Source organism: Aphelocoma coerulescens, chromosome 2 (genome assembly GCF_041296385.1).
Source record: "Aphelocoma coerulescens isolate FSJ_1873_10779 chromosome 2, UR_Acoe_1.0, whole genome shotgun sequence".
Classification (NCBI taxonomy): Eukaryota; Metazoa; Chordata; class Aves; order Passeriformes; family Corvidae; genus Aphelocoma; species Aphelocoma coerulescens.
Genome location: NC_091015.1, coordinates 74,396,987 through 74,411,569, shown reverse-complemented (window position 1 = coordinate 74,411,569; position 14,583 = coordinate 74,396,987). Strand labels below are relative to the sequence as shown.

General features: G+C 44.7%; 1 long non-coding RNA gene across 1 annotated transcript; it reads right to left on the bottom strand.

Annotated features, from left to right (window-relative positions):
• Window positions 1-857: 857 nt before the first annotated feature.
• LOC138106803 (uncharacterized) lies at window positions 858-12,690 on the bottom strand. The gene is made up of 3 exons (XR_011149123.1): window positions 12,514-12,690; window positions 9,764-9,855; window positions 858-1,542 (listed from the first exon to the last, which is right to left on the bottom strand). It is a non-coding gene; the product is annotated as an uncharacterized lncRNA (long non-coding RNA).
• Window positions 12,691-14,583: the final 1,893 nt, after the last annotated feature.

Below are 14,583 nucleotides of genomic sequence, written 5' to 3'. Positions count from 1 at the left end.
CTGCTGGCAAAGGTGCTAATTCTGAAGTGGGAAATAATGGGCCTACCAGGGTAGAAGTGGGAAGAAAACCAAGGAGTAAATTGAGATATGTCCTTATGCCTAAACAAATCTGATGCCTCTCCTCCCCCCCTTTCCCCCCTTCCCTGCCTCCCAGCAATATTCAAGCTCAATTTGCAGCAAGCGTGCATTCTGTACAGCCAGACAATGCCAAGTTTTATCATCCCCTGCCTCCTGCCTGGGAGGCAGCGGTTGGCTGGGTGAATCCTGCAAGATTGCACAGGATGGCAGTGAGCACTGAATTCCACTCTGTAGGTCCCGATCTGGAAAATGCACCTAAATGCATGCAAATATTGTTTTATCAGCTGAGCTCTTCCAGCACAAAACAGTGTGATTTACACTTCCCGGATCATCGGAATTTATTGCAGGGAGGTGACAGCCGGCTCTGAGCTGCTGTGGTTGCAGTTCCCATCAGTGGGGTTTACAAAGGTGGTTACAGTGGCGAGTGAAGTGGGCAAGGTATGAATAGATTCATGAAGGTCTCTAAAGAACAAGGAAAGGTTTTTCCAGCCTGCTGTTACCTGATCTAGCCAATTTGAAATCGCCCCTCATCACGGCAGATCTGAGCAATGCTCAGCATTTGAAAATAGAAATAGCAACAAACCTCTTCCTTTTCTTCCTGCTCAGTTCACAGGAAAAATATTTTGACTGGTTTGAAGGCTGGGAATTTTAGGTTTTTTTCCATGTCTGTTTAGATAAGTGAATGAATAAGAGTGTGTGTGTGTGTGTTTGCATAAGAGAGAGAAGAACAGAAGCTGCTGAAAATTTATTTGAAGAAATTAGTTTTGTATTTGCTTTATTCGAGGCTGAATTCTATTATTAATTTCACAAATTTAACATGAAGCTTTTGCTCTGGCTTCAATGAAACATGTACGTTCAACCTGGAAGTCCAAGGCTGTAACCACTACTTTTAATGAACACAATAACTTTTTTTAACGTAAAAATCTTGCATTGGAAATTCAAGACAAGCTGCTGAAGTTGTTAGGCCTGCGCCTCACTGGCCTCCAGCTGAAGTGACTGTGGGCTCCAGTTGGATTTGATAGATGGGATCCACCTGCAGCAGGCTGCCCTCATGCCAAACCGTTCTGGATGGTCCATGGTTGGTGAGAACAGAGACTTGGAGACTTTGCATCACGAGGAGCGGTGTGTGCTGGCTGTTGCCATGAAGTCTGGTTGTTCTGAAGACTTAAAGCTGTATATATGGAGCAAGTTAGTACTAAATTGACTGCTGTACCTTTCATTAGATCTATTATCCACCTAGAGGCTATTTTCACTTTGAAGTGGCATTTGCTCCATAATAAGTAATGGCTCAAAATGCTGTTAATTAAAGTTTCATCTGTTTAGAGGATTTTCTTTTTCTTCCTCCCCCTCTCCTCTTTTCAGAAGCTAGTAATTAGTCCAATAATGTGGAGACATTGTTACTGCAGCTCATTAAATTTGGCAATGCTCACTTGGACCTTTGAGTGCTGGTGATGTCAAGTTGACCTGAAATGCAAGGATTCCATCTGTCAGGAATTACTGATGAATTGGCAATTAAATATAAAAATACATATATATATTTAACTCATTACTTGTGCTGGATTGACAGTCCTGCAAGAGCTATCATTTTAAGTTCATCGACAGACTAATAAAGCTTCCCCTGGGCTCCCTTCCTCATGTGGAGGGACTGGCGGCAGAGATGAGAGGAGAATCAGATCCTGGAGGGATTGAATTTTTGTTCTGTCTGTAGACTACACTGATGAGAGTGTCAGTCTGGGCTGGGGTGAAGTGAATATCTGGGCTAACAGAGACAACTGATGCCATGTGGATAACCAAACAGCCCTATGATTATGCTGGTTCTCAGCTGTTATTGCCTCTTGTTGGTGGCCAAGAAATGGATCTCTCTCTGTTTCCAAGCAGCATCCAGTCATGGACAGGGGAATTTCTGTAAATGTATTCACTACTGCTTAAGGCTGTATTCTTTTCCAGCAGAAACTGGAGAGAAGTAGCTATCTCTTATGTTTACTGGGAAGTGGCATCTGGGATGTAGAGGAGGTAAGGAACATAGGTTCTCTCTGTCCTGGATTATGCTACCAGAGTAACCCCGTCATTCAGTGGTGATCACAGGATCACAGAATCATTTACGTTGGAAAAGACCTCTGAGGTCATCAAGACCAAACTTTGATCACCACGTTTGCCAACCAGACCATGGCACTAAGTGCCAGTTGTTTCTTGAACACCTCCAGGGATGGTGACTCCACCACCTCCTGGGGCACTCCCTTCCAGTGTTTAGCAACCCTGTCCGTGAAAAAATTCCTTCTGATGTCCAGCCTGAACCTCCCCTGGCACAGCATGAGGCCATGTCCTCTTGTCCTGTCACTGGTTGCCTGGGAGAAAAGACTGACCCCCACCCCTCTTTTCAGGCAGCTGTAGAGAGTGATAAGGTCCCCCCTGAGCCTCCTTTTCTCCAGGCTAAACACCCCCAGCTCCCTCAGCTGCTTCTCATAAGACTTGTGCTCCAGACCCCTCACCAGCTCCATTGTCCTTCTCTGGACCTGTTCTAGCACCTCAGTGGCTTTCTTGGAGTGGCCCAAAACTGAGCACAGGATTCAAGGTGTGGCCTCACCAGTGCTGAGTACAGGGGGACAATCACTGCCCTGGTCCTGCTGGCCACACTATTGCTGATACGCACCCTTCATGTAGGCTGTTGAGATGTGTCATCCCACTGATGGTTGGGTGAGTTGCTACTGCAACATGGGAGGGAGAAACTTTAGTATGTCTTGACTCCCACAGGCATCAGGTGGATTTGGGATCTCAGTCCCCCCACCTGCATCTTCAGCAAGTGCCAGGCCTCAATGCCGTGGAGCATGAACCCTACATGTTGGCGTGTATTGGCCTGAGGGCAAGGCCACCTGATGGCTCAAAATCAAAGGGTTCAGCCTGTACCAATAGCTTACATTCTAGCATCACTCGTAATTTGTTATGGCAAGAGGAGTCTGAGGAAAACAAAACAAAATAACCCCAAAACTGTGAAGGGAGAATAAAATAACTGAGAGCCCAGCTCCAAGGCTGTCCAAGCTGCTCCTGAGACAGCTGGGAATACAAAGCCACCAAAGCGTAGGCTCTCTCCAAAGTGTCCTCTCCTCAGATGGTGTCCTCTTGCCACTTCTTTTGCAGACTTGGTAATTTTATCCACCAACCAAATGGGGTCTTCCTGCCCCAAAGAGAGATATCTCCGGATAGGCCATCCCTTAAATACAAAGCTGCAAGGTTTGCCAAAAGCAGTCTTTAAATCTTGTGTCTTCAGGATGGCTGTTTCATCAAAGCCCAGCTGAGTACCTGGGCCTAGATCCACCTTTAGAAACAGGAATTACTGGATCCCTGCATAGGGAGGCACAACAGAGCAGATGAAATGGCTAAATATTTAATAATAAAGATTGTTCACACATTTCCCGCTTAATGTTACTGGTCTGATGTTTCACATCAGGTTAGCAGGATATTGCAATATTTTGGCTGCTTATCTGAAGTGGAATGAATGGAACTGCCAAAGCTTTTGAAGTTCACTCATGAGATAATATTTTATTAATTTTCTGAGCTGAGGGCACTTTAGCATCTCCTGCGAGTCTTCTGAATATTAAATGCATGAAGCTCTATAGGCAGGACTCTTTCAACATTCACTCATTCAGTGTTTAAAAGCGCCTGCTTCCCATAAATTGAGAGAAGTCTCCTTGGTTTTCCGAGAGTTATCTTCTCTCCAATAAATTAGAAAGTATATCAATTTCCTACTTATGCCCTTTGAATTCAAAGCAGGGGCTACTTAAGTGCAAGAGAAGATGCAGTCTGTGTTTGCATTGTTTGTCTGTCTGCTCCACAGAAAATGCAGTTTAAGTCAGAATGAGCCACTGTACTTCAACTCCAGCTGCGAAAATAATTTTATTTCATGAAAGCACCTAGTCTTTTAGTCCTGCTCTGAGCTACTCTGGCCTTCAGCTAGAGTCCAGCCTGCAGAGGAGAGCAGAGGAGGGAGGTGTAAGACCTGGCCGCTGCTGCGCATGGCACCAGCAGGACCAGCCAGCCTGGTCACACCCCAGTTCCAATGCCTGCTAAGCTGACTCGACTCCTCCAGCTCAGACCCTGCAGCAAGACATCTACCCACCAAGTTCATCACCCTGGGGAGGGAGACCGGTGCCTGTGGGACAATTTTGATCTTTGGATGCTTCCATTCAACATTGCAAAGGGCTCACTTGTATAGTGGAGATGTTGAGCTGTCTTCAGCTGTGGTTTCCTACCCCCAGCCACAGCCGGGCAAAAGCAGGGGAATTCAGGAGAGTGCGTGCCAGCCAGAAAAGCGCTTGCTGTGTTAGACTCAGAAAATCCTCTCAAGTGTGCAGGGCTAGGCAGAGCTGCCAGCATGGACTTTTGCATCAAAAAGGACAGACAGTTCCTAGATCTAGTGTCTGGTGCTTTATAAATAGGTTTAGATGACAGGGAAAAGCAAAGAGAGTACCAAAAAAGAAATAAAATGACAGCCTTTGTCCAAAAATATGCTAGCTACATTGTTTCTTTTCCCTAAAAAAGAAAGGAAGAAAAAAAGGTTGCTTTTTCTGCATTAAGCTTGTCATAACTGGATGATTATAGTAACACCATGAGAAGAGCCAGCCAGGATGTGACACTTTAGTTTTCAAAATAGCTCTTCCTAAAATAAACTCTTTCCTCACAGACTGCTACTGTGATACTTATGGGAAAATGTGAACAGACCACTCGTTCTCCCATCTTTCCTCGGAGATTGAGGAACTTTCCATCAGTTTATGTGCTCTAAAATCCTGTCCCTTGGATGGCGAGGCCAAAACCACAGGAAAATCAGGGGAATGTAATTTAATACGTTTCACCAATTTGCCTTAATGGCACTTTGGAAGCCTCCAGGTTTAATTAGATTTACTCTGTGCCCACAGAGGATAAACAGATATATCTGCCATTTCCATCAAGACCGTGCTATTTGCAGGGATTCAGTAATGCGAAGCAAGGCTGAGCACACCCTGTTGCAGTAAGGCAGCACTGTGTCCTTGAGCACTCACATCCTGACACATCAAACCAGGTGGCTTGATCTCTGGGCATCTCTCCTCTTTTGGTGCCATAGAGGCTGCACTGTCCACCTGCACCACCCTGTGCAGCCTGTCCTTTCTCCCATGCAGAGCTTTTCCCCCTCTTGGCTCAGCCCCATGGCTTCAGATGTATGAGGCTCGTGCTGACTTTCCATGCATTCCATAAGGGGAACATCAGTCAAAGGACTGATGTGCTGGGCCATGCGCACATGACACCTCACACAGCACGGCGGGTATTGCTGAAACATTCATTTCATTAACTCAAGTTTTTTTGTAAATTTGCAGATGCTTTCCCCCATCTTGGCAGTATAGGGGAAGCAGCAATAGCTGAGTTCCCACACACACTGCATGGGAGCTTGACTTGAGCAAAGAGAAAGATGTGAGTCCCCATGTGGTGGGGACATTCCAGTTCAGATCAGAAAAGCATGCCGTCTGCTCCATTGTTTTCCAGTACTGTGAGCTCTCCGAATGAAACCAACAAAGAGCAGATTCTGGTCAGATTCTACCAATGTTTACTTATTCTTCAACTAATGAAGTTTAGTGACTTGTGTAAATTATTATCCCAGCTACTTCCCTCAAGGTATGTTGAGGGAGCACAAGGATCATTTTCCAATTCTCCCTTGCTGTCTTGGTAGGTGATTTCTTGCTTCACTACCCATCGCATCCCTGCAAAATGAAATGTATCACCGCTGCTGGTTTGTCATGTTTCCCTTCTCCTAGCAGGTATTGGACTGGTTCACTGTTAGCTACACACTTAATAGTGAAACTGAGTAAGTGGGCAGGTTGTAAGATGGAGCTTCTTGAAAGGAGAGGTAAAACAAAGCTGCTAATAGAAAGACTGAAATAATACAGAGGAGGTTTTAACTTGGATTAGACTAGATTTGTCTTCACTGAAGCAAGTACAAGCTTTTTTTTAAATACAGAAATAAATCTGATGGTCCCTGAACTGGGGAAGTTCAGCTTTCAAGGCACTTCCTACAGACTGACTCATCATGAGATATATTGTGAAATCCATGGACTGCATTCATGCCATGCAGCAGAGCATCCCATACAGGACACTTGCAATTTGGGGTAAATTGATAAGCTTCCATATATGATTAGATGGTATGGCTTTATGTTCTCATGAGTGCTTTGTCTTGTCAGGGAAGGAGAGCAGACTCCTCTGTTCCTTTCCACATCCCAGGAAAACAAGTCTCATTTTCCAGAGGTTTAGTGCAGTCTAAATGTTCTGAATAAATGTGTATTACAGAACAAAATGTTCATCTACACACATATTTGTCTTGCTCTTTTTCCCTTCCTGACTTTCTATGGGGCAGCCATGGTTGCAGCATTCAGCTTGGCATTTGGAATTCAGGCTCTGTTGGCCATTTGCTCCCCTGCTTCCTATCTGGATATGCCAAAGTCCTCTGGATCCTTGTCTTCTCACAGGATGATGGCACACCCCTCTGCTGTTCTGCATGACAAAGATGGCCTAGAGGTAAAATTCAGGTTGATCCCAGGCTAAGGGAAGTCAGGCATGGCACAGAATCTGTGGCAGGGAGATAGTTAACATCCTCTCCCTCTGTGAGGAGAGGTCGCAGCTGCCTATCCAGCCTGCCAAACTGAAAGGGGATCCAGCCCTTGGGGAAATGTGTCTGGAGTTATTTAATCCCAAAAGGGTTATTAAGAGAGTATGCTCTAAGGAATTTCTCAAGCCCTATCCCTGTTAAAGTAAAATAAAACCAAACCCCAAAACCAACAATCCCTTTCCCATTGATGGCTTGCAGCAAAAGATACCCCTGAACTTTCACTGAAAAATGTGCCCCAGTTGAGACAGTGCTGCTCCTCTGGAAAACTTCTTCTGCTTTGGCTTCCATAGTGCTATCATTTCCTGCCTCTCCTCCTACCTCTTTAATCTCCTTCAGCACGTCCTTTGGAGGACCTTCTTATCTTCCTCCAACTTATGTATGGATTTCATCGGGCTGAGTCTTTTATCCTCACTTCTTCCTCTATTGTATCTTATCCCTGGTTAATCTCAGCCGTGCTCCCTACTTAGTCTGTTCATCTGTTCTCATTTTGACTTGTGTTTAGACTGTAAACTCCTTGAGATAGGGCCTGTCTTTTTATTTTATACTTTTACAGTACCTCCAGGAACATGAAATTGCAGGCTGGACTAAGTCATCAAACAGAATTCGAACATTAAAAGAAAGCTAGTCTAAAAGGTTTGAGTGGAAATATCTTCCTCATTTTCGGCAGCAGTCCAAGGCAGTGCAGCTTTCTTTTGTGTAAACACACGAGCATTGCTCTTCTGTGCAGCACAGCGGGATTGAGTAAACGACTGGTTCACCCTCTAGTAAGTCACCCATTGCCTTCCCAATAGTAGGCATCAATTTACTGGTGAGGAGGAAGAAGAGGTCCTGTTCTTCCAGTGAGCAGCAGCAGCAGGATTTGGTTTCCCTGGCTGCATGGAAGATCAGCACGGTTATGATGGTGTCCAGCTGCTGCCATGCCCACCATAGTTAGCTGGCATCATGTGAGGGATGTTTTGTAAGTAGCCGTGGCAGCAGGGTTTTTTTGTCCATTTTTGGTTCTGTGCTTTCTTCTTTGGAGGCTCCTAAGCAAAACTAAATGTTCTACAAAAGAAGAACAATCTGGATGTCTTGATTAGCACATGTTTTATACGTCAGTGGGCTCTTGTCAGCACTTTTTTCTTGAGTCCATTGAGACCTTCAGTGAATTTCTTATTCATGAGCAGATATCTATCTATTCCTGCCTGCTTTACATGGTCTCATTCAGAAGACAAAACACTGTTTTAATTTTTTGGTTATTTTTGTAGGCAATTCCATAATTTTCTGTAAACTTTTCTTTATAGAACTATAGAAGCTAAAAAATGCCTCATTTAATTTGAAACAGTCATGGCCATGTAACCACCCATCTCTGACGGCCACAGTTAACCTCTAGTCAGCAGGTGCTCACTTTGGTGTTTGACTCTTTGATTCTTGTGGTGTTTCCCAATGATGCAGGAAAGCGCCAGGATCTTCATGGAACCCAGTCATGCCATTCAGGTGTCTTCCTCCTCCCTCACCTGCCAGCAGCCTGGAGAAACAACATGGCACGCATCTGCCTGAGCTCTCCCACATTTTAAATACGGCTGACCCTGGATGGCAACACAACCTTACCATTTCCTCCTCTACGTTCCAGACCTTCAAATATAAGTAGTTTTCTTTGTGATCTTTGCCACTGATGAGGGAATTTGACCCTCTGGGCATCTCTGAAGCTTTTCCCATGGCATATATGAGGAAGTAGCAGATGATTTATTGACATCGAATAAACCATTAATTCGCTCATTCAGGATGATTACCTGTTTCTAATAGTATCTGGGAATTACTCAATCACCTTATACTTTCACGAAGAAAGACAAATGATAAATGGATCAATAGAAGAAAAGTACTTTCAGGGTGAATGACACATGACTGTACTTGTGCAGGAAATATCTAGAGAAAGGCAACAAGCTGAATGGGAAACACTGGACCAGAATCTCATATGGTATGGAGTTGTGGCTCTACTCTTTGCACGTTCTTAGCAAATTTGGCTTGATGCCTCTTGATGTTGCATTTCAGGGGCATTGCTGTTACTTACCTGTGGGTAAAATAGTTTCCATACTAATGATAACAGTAGCCACCAGTCATTAAAATTCTGAAATAGCTTGTATGGGTAATTTTTATAAGGCTTATGTCCACTAGGACTGGAAGCATGCCACCTGTTCTTTGAAGTGCAACCTTGGAATTTGGGCAAGGCTCTTCTTCCCTTTCTTTGTCTTTCTGAATCTCAGTTTCCCCTTTTGTAAAAAAATGAGAGTAATTTTGCAGCAAAACAAGAGTTATACAACTAGCCAGAGTATGGGCTGATTTGGAAATAACAGGTCTTTGTAGGGGAATGTACAGAGCCTCATGTATGGACTACTGAAAATTAGGAAATGGAGCTCCACCTTGCCCTTTACTTCCTGTGTTATTCTGTGCAAATTTTTCCTCACTCTGTTAAATGAAGCTATGAGTAGTGGCTTTATTTTTACTGACCTGAGCCATGTTGCTTTTGCAAAAGAATTGATGCCTGTCTGTGAAATGTCAGGAAGAGTTCTGACAGTTCATGGTACTGTGACATAAAGGACTCTGAAGCACAGGTAGTTTTTTCACTGGTCCTCCCAGTCAAAGAGAAAGGGTTTGAAAGGGCCAGTTGAATCTGGTGAATCAACAAATGCTTACAGGAATGGTGCTAGGGGTTTGCCACTTAGACCAGGGGACTATCTGAGGGCTGATGGCATCCATCTGTCAGGGAAGGGGTGGGGCAACTTTGGCCACAGGCTTGCCAAGTTAGTGAGGAGGGCTTTAAATTTCCTGGGGCAGGGGAACCTCACTCCATCCCATCTCTACTACTTTGATGCCAATGCCAGCAATAGATGCGCAGAGCCTGGGAGGGATCACAGGTCAGCAGAAGAACACCTGAAGATCAGCACAAAGGAATTTCAGAGAAATTGCCAAAGCAGCCAGAGACTGGGTTAGGAAAGCTAAAGTCTTGTAGAATTCAATCTGGCCAGGGATTCTTTTTTAAGCTTTGCATGTGTTGCAATCCCTTCTCAAGATACCCACCTTTATGCCTTTGGTATTTAAATTTGAAAGATGACATTAGACATCTCACATCTTCAGCAGCAGATCAAACTCTGAGCTGGGCATGTCTTGTTCTGTTTGGAAGTAACGATAACATTAGCCATTGTTAGAATAGATGGCAGTCTCTTTGACTAGTTTGTTCTGTAATAACTGAATCGAGCCTCTGTGAGAGCTCAATTTAAACTGGTATATGCCCCATTTAAATCAGTTAGCAGATATTTGTGGTAAAATTTAAGTGTTAAACTGATTTTGGTAAAATCTAAGCTTCTCTAATATACACCAACTATGCTTTCCATTTTCCTCTCTTGGGGAAGAGTGATTTAAAGCCGATTTTGCTTAACTGAGGAAACAGAACTAATACAATAAGCTTCTTAAGATTTCTGTAAATCACCAACATTCATTGGGACATCTCAAAAATTAAAACTATTTCAGTGCACTGTCCTTCATTGCCATTATCATAATTGCATTTGTGTTTTAATAGGGTGCATTTTGAAATATTGTGGTTGTGCAGTGTCAGGAGAAAGCACCCCTGTTTCTGTGAGGTGCCCCTCTAACCTGCACACTGCCCCCCACACTGCAGCCTGGAGCTGATGTGCCCAGCGTTGCTGACTGCCAAAAGCCCTTTTGCTGGGAATGAAACCATGCTGTAAATCACACTCACATGTTGGCAGGGAGTGTATTTTCACACCAATGATTACAGTTGTGCCTTTAGTTGAGGAGGTTGTTTTGGGGCAGTAAATTGTGCTGTGTGTTATCTCTGCCACCCTCCCTCTCTGGCTGTCTTTTTCTTGATGGGTAGGAAATGGCTGTTCTGAACAGCGGAGCCCTGACAGCCTCCCAGGCTTTGCAATCTTTTGTTCCCATTTTTGTGAGAGAAGTATCTGAAAGGGGGATTGAGAGGAGCTGGCTCTTTGTATTGGAAGAACATAAATTACTACATCCCAGGTTGTCATCAGAGCTCTGCATCTCACAGATGAAGCTCAAGCAGTGGCCTTTAAACAGTACATTAAGTGGGACAATGTGAGAACTACCAGCCTCCTGATCTGGTGGTGCATAAATCTTCCCACTGCTCCCATCCCTTTTGCATTTGTCATCTCCTCCAGCACCACGCCCAGCCTGATGCGAGCAGGGGTATAAACACCTCCTGGTACTGCCCTTGGTACACATGGGGCACTTGACCCTGGATGGCCCCCAAGGCAGGGATGTTGGAAATAGATGAATTTAAAGGTCCCTTCAAATTCAAACCTTTCAGTTATCCTATGAAAGCCTTTGTGAAGGCTGGCCTTCACATCTGAAATGTCACACTGGGTGCTCGTGCAAAGTAATTCTTGCATAAATGGCCATTCTTTATGTGAGGGGCAGGTTTTATCAATAGAGTGAGCTGGACTCATGGTCAGTACAGGATAAACAGATGGGTTGGTGTATGGTTAATCAATTACTATAGAGGACAGGAGGTCAATGGGCTTCTCTCAATTTCTGTAACACCTGTGTGCATATGAGCATTTATAATATCTAATATTCATGTCTGTAGGAAGCCTGGAGTATCTGTTGGTCATTTATTAATTCTGTATAAACATTCCCTTAAGGCATTAAGTTGTGAGTTTGTAGATGATGGTCAGAATTACTCAAAAGATTCTTTTATTTTTCCTCTATCAGGGAATGAAAAATCAATTAAGTCTAGATTTCAGTTACAAATAAAACATATCAGAATGAAAAGCTTGCAATGTGGTCCAGACATTCCTTACAGACCTTGTCAGACTGGACCATTCTGGTGTCCCATTTAACTAAAATATCACTGAAATTCTCATTTTTCATGCTCTGTGACAAAGCATAATCTTTCATGAAGCAGATATCCAAACCAAAAAAAGCATGTTTTGATGTTACTGGAAAACAAGGTTTTCATTGATCCAAACTGAGCTTTGCAGTTTTTTGAATTTTCATTTTGCAGAAGATTAAAAAAATGATCTAAGTTTTCTTTCTCGTTTTGCTTAGGAGCACAATTAAGTGGGAAAAAATGGAATTCCCTGAGCAGCTAGCAAGTCTAGTGCTTCTGCATGCTTCTCTGAAAAATAAATTGGATTACTTTGTTTAAAAACTGCTTTTAGCAACCTCTGTTAGAGCCCTAAAATGCACAGGAGGGCATGATCCTTCTTCCTTTGAAGTCCCTGGCACAGTATCCATTGACTTCACAGGGTGTGGGATTGACTGAATAATTGTGTTGCAGTATGAATGTCTACCCTGACACTGCACAAAGTCACGCTGAAAGCCACTTGATGTCATTCTAATCCTGTCTCCTCACAGTGGTGTTCTGGAGAATAGGATTGGGGCTTTTTTCCCCCTCCGTATTTATTATTTGCAGAAGGAACTAGTTAACAAATAGAAAGGACAAAGCTGAACGAGCGTGTCATTAATCTCCAAAGTAACTTGTTCTGCTGCTGAAGTGATCAACTGCTCCGTGCAGCAAGTGCTAACAAGGCGTTTTTAGCCGGTGGGGCTTTAATGTGCTAAGGACAAACGCTGTAGCTGGAGGTATCACCCAGGCGTGTGCCCGAGTCGCGGAACGCCAGCCCTGTGAGGGCGGCAGAAGGCTCCTGGTCACAGGGCTTTGATCCGAAAGAGCCTCCCCAGCAATCACAAGCACAAACACCTGCCGGGGTGGGGGAAGAAGGGGCTGTGATAACGCGTGACAAGCACCGGCATCCCCGACACGGTATTCCAAACCCGGCGCTCACCCAACAGCTTGTCCCCGCCGGAGGAGCCACCGCGGTGCGGATGGTGTCCCGGCACGGCTGTGTCTGTGCGCTGGAAGTCTTCTGCTGCTGCTGCTGCTGCTGAGAGCATTGCTGGCTATCGCCAAGGCAGACGGCCAGGATAGATGAGGCCCTTACAGATTGTCCCCTGGGAATAATTACAGCTAAACTGCGACACTTAGCCAGAGCCTTTTGTGCTCGTGGCGCCCTCAGGACGGTCTGGGAAGCAAGCTGCCTGGAGTGCAAGGGTGATGTGCTCCTCCTCAGCTTGGCAAGCAGACGAGAGGGGTGAAATCCCACGTCTCCTCCACCAAGCACCCCTCGGGAGGGCAACGCTGGCACAGTCATCATTGTGAGTGCTGCCCTGCAGATGTAAATAGGGGAAGGTACCCAGGCATTACCCAGGCAACCTCTGAAGGTGCCAGTTTGTCCTAGGAATGCTGGCTCTGCCAGTAGCACTAAGGCATTTTGCCCTTCACTGGACCACTCAAACATACCAGGTAACAAGGTTTGGAAAGATAACACTGCTGCAGTAGGAAACACGGGAATCGTTTCATACTGACCCGAGAAAATGGGTTCTTTGTTTGTACCTTGGCCAGGAGCAGAAAAGCCCTGCACAGGCCTTTTTAACACACACATGCTGGCAAACCTTCTGCAGTCTGGGAGAGGACTGTAAAACAGAGGGAGAAGCTGCCAATGTCAGATATCATGGATATCACAGAGACAGAAGGACTGGAGACTGATTTAAGGCCAAATGGCAGCATAGCCTGTGAGGAACACAAAGACAAAAGTGGCTGTAAAGCTTTCCTGATTTCCTGTGTGGAGACATGTCCTGCTTCTGCAGTCCATCCGAACAGCTCAGAAATGCAGGTCTCTGCACAAGGTGGGCAGCCAACAGCCCCTCTGCCTCCACCATGGGCACAAGGCAACTCTCACGCAAGGACTGTGCCATAGAACCCACGGCTCATCCATGCATGGATGGTGCTGATACAGCTTGCAGCTTGCTCTTTCCAAGCTGTTTACAGCTCCTGTCTCCTCCAGCAAGTATCTACGGATGGTGAGGGAGACTTTTACTGAACTTCTGGTTGCTTTTCCACAAGAATCTAAGTCTCCCTGCCTTTCTAAGCTTCCCTGTCACCAAGTAAACTATTTCCTTCTGTCTTATATACCTAAAGCCAAAAAATGCCAAACCAGCAAAAAATAGGTTAGTGGCAATGGAATGAAATCAAGTGTCACTCTGGCACTGTTTTAATGTCCAGCTATCTCACAACACAGAAGATGTCCAGCCAAGTCTTGGGTTTTATTTCTTTGACAGCTAATTTGATTGGGCTAGGGCAGGGTTATCCGATGCTCAAAAGGGCCTGTTTGACCATCTAACCTGTAAAGTTTCAAGAAGTCAGATGTGAAAAGAAGTACTGAGCCTGTAGTTTGCTGATGTATGTTAAGCAGGACTTTCTTTTGCTCTAAAACACAACAGAAGGTTGTAGCACATCACATTTCACTTTAAGCTGGCTGAGAGTAAGCTTTGAAAACCCAAAACCCCTGATATGCTCCTGTTAATCATTGATAGAGTCTTTGATCTCTTCTCAGTTCTGTGTAGCTGATCGACTCATCCCCATGTTTTTTTACCAGCTTTCCATTTGCACCTTTTTTTCTCAATGTATCTGTTCTCCATCACAGTTTGAGGAAGCCATAATAGCAAGGGTATTTTTATAGTATTTCTGATCAAACGGTATACGCATCTTTGTGCAAAATTTCTAGTACCATTCCAGAGGACAAAAAGGATTTGGGATAATATCTGAGCTGCCCAAACTCCCCTTCCATGCAGTTATTTCCAGCTCCTCTGTGACTTCAGATAACATTTGCAGGAGAAGCCTCTTACAGCTACTCAATATGGGATTCCTCAAACACACCCCTCTGAAGGCTGGCAGAAAAGCACCGTGTCTCCAGGGATGAAAGGAGTGTGAGGGAACATGCTTCAGGCACAAATTCCTCCCTCTCTTTTTCACCACAAAGCTTTCAGCCAAGCCTGCTTGGATTGCTCTGTGGACC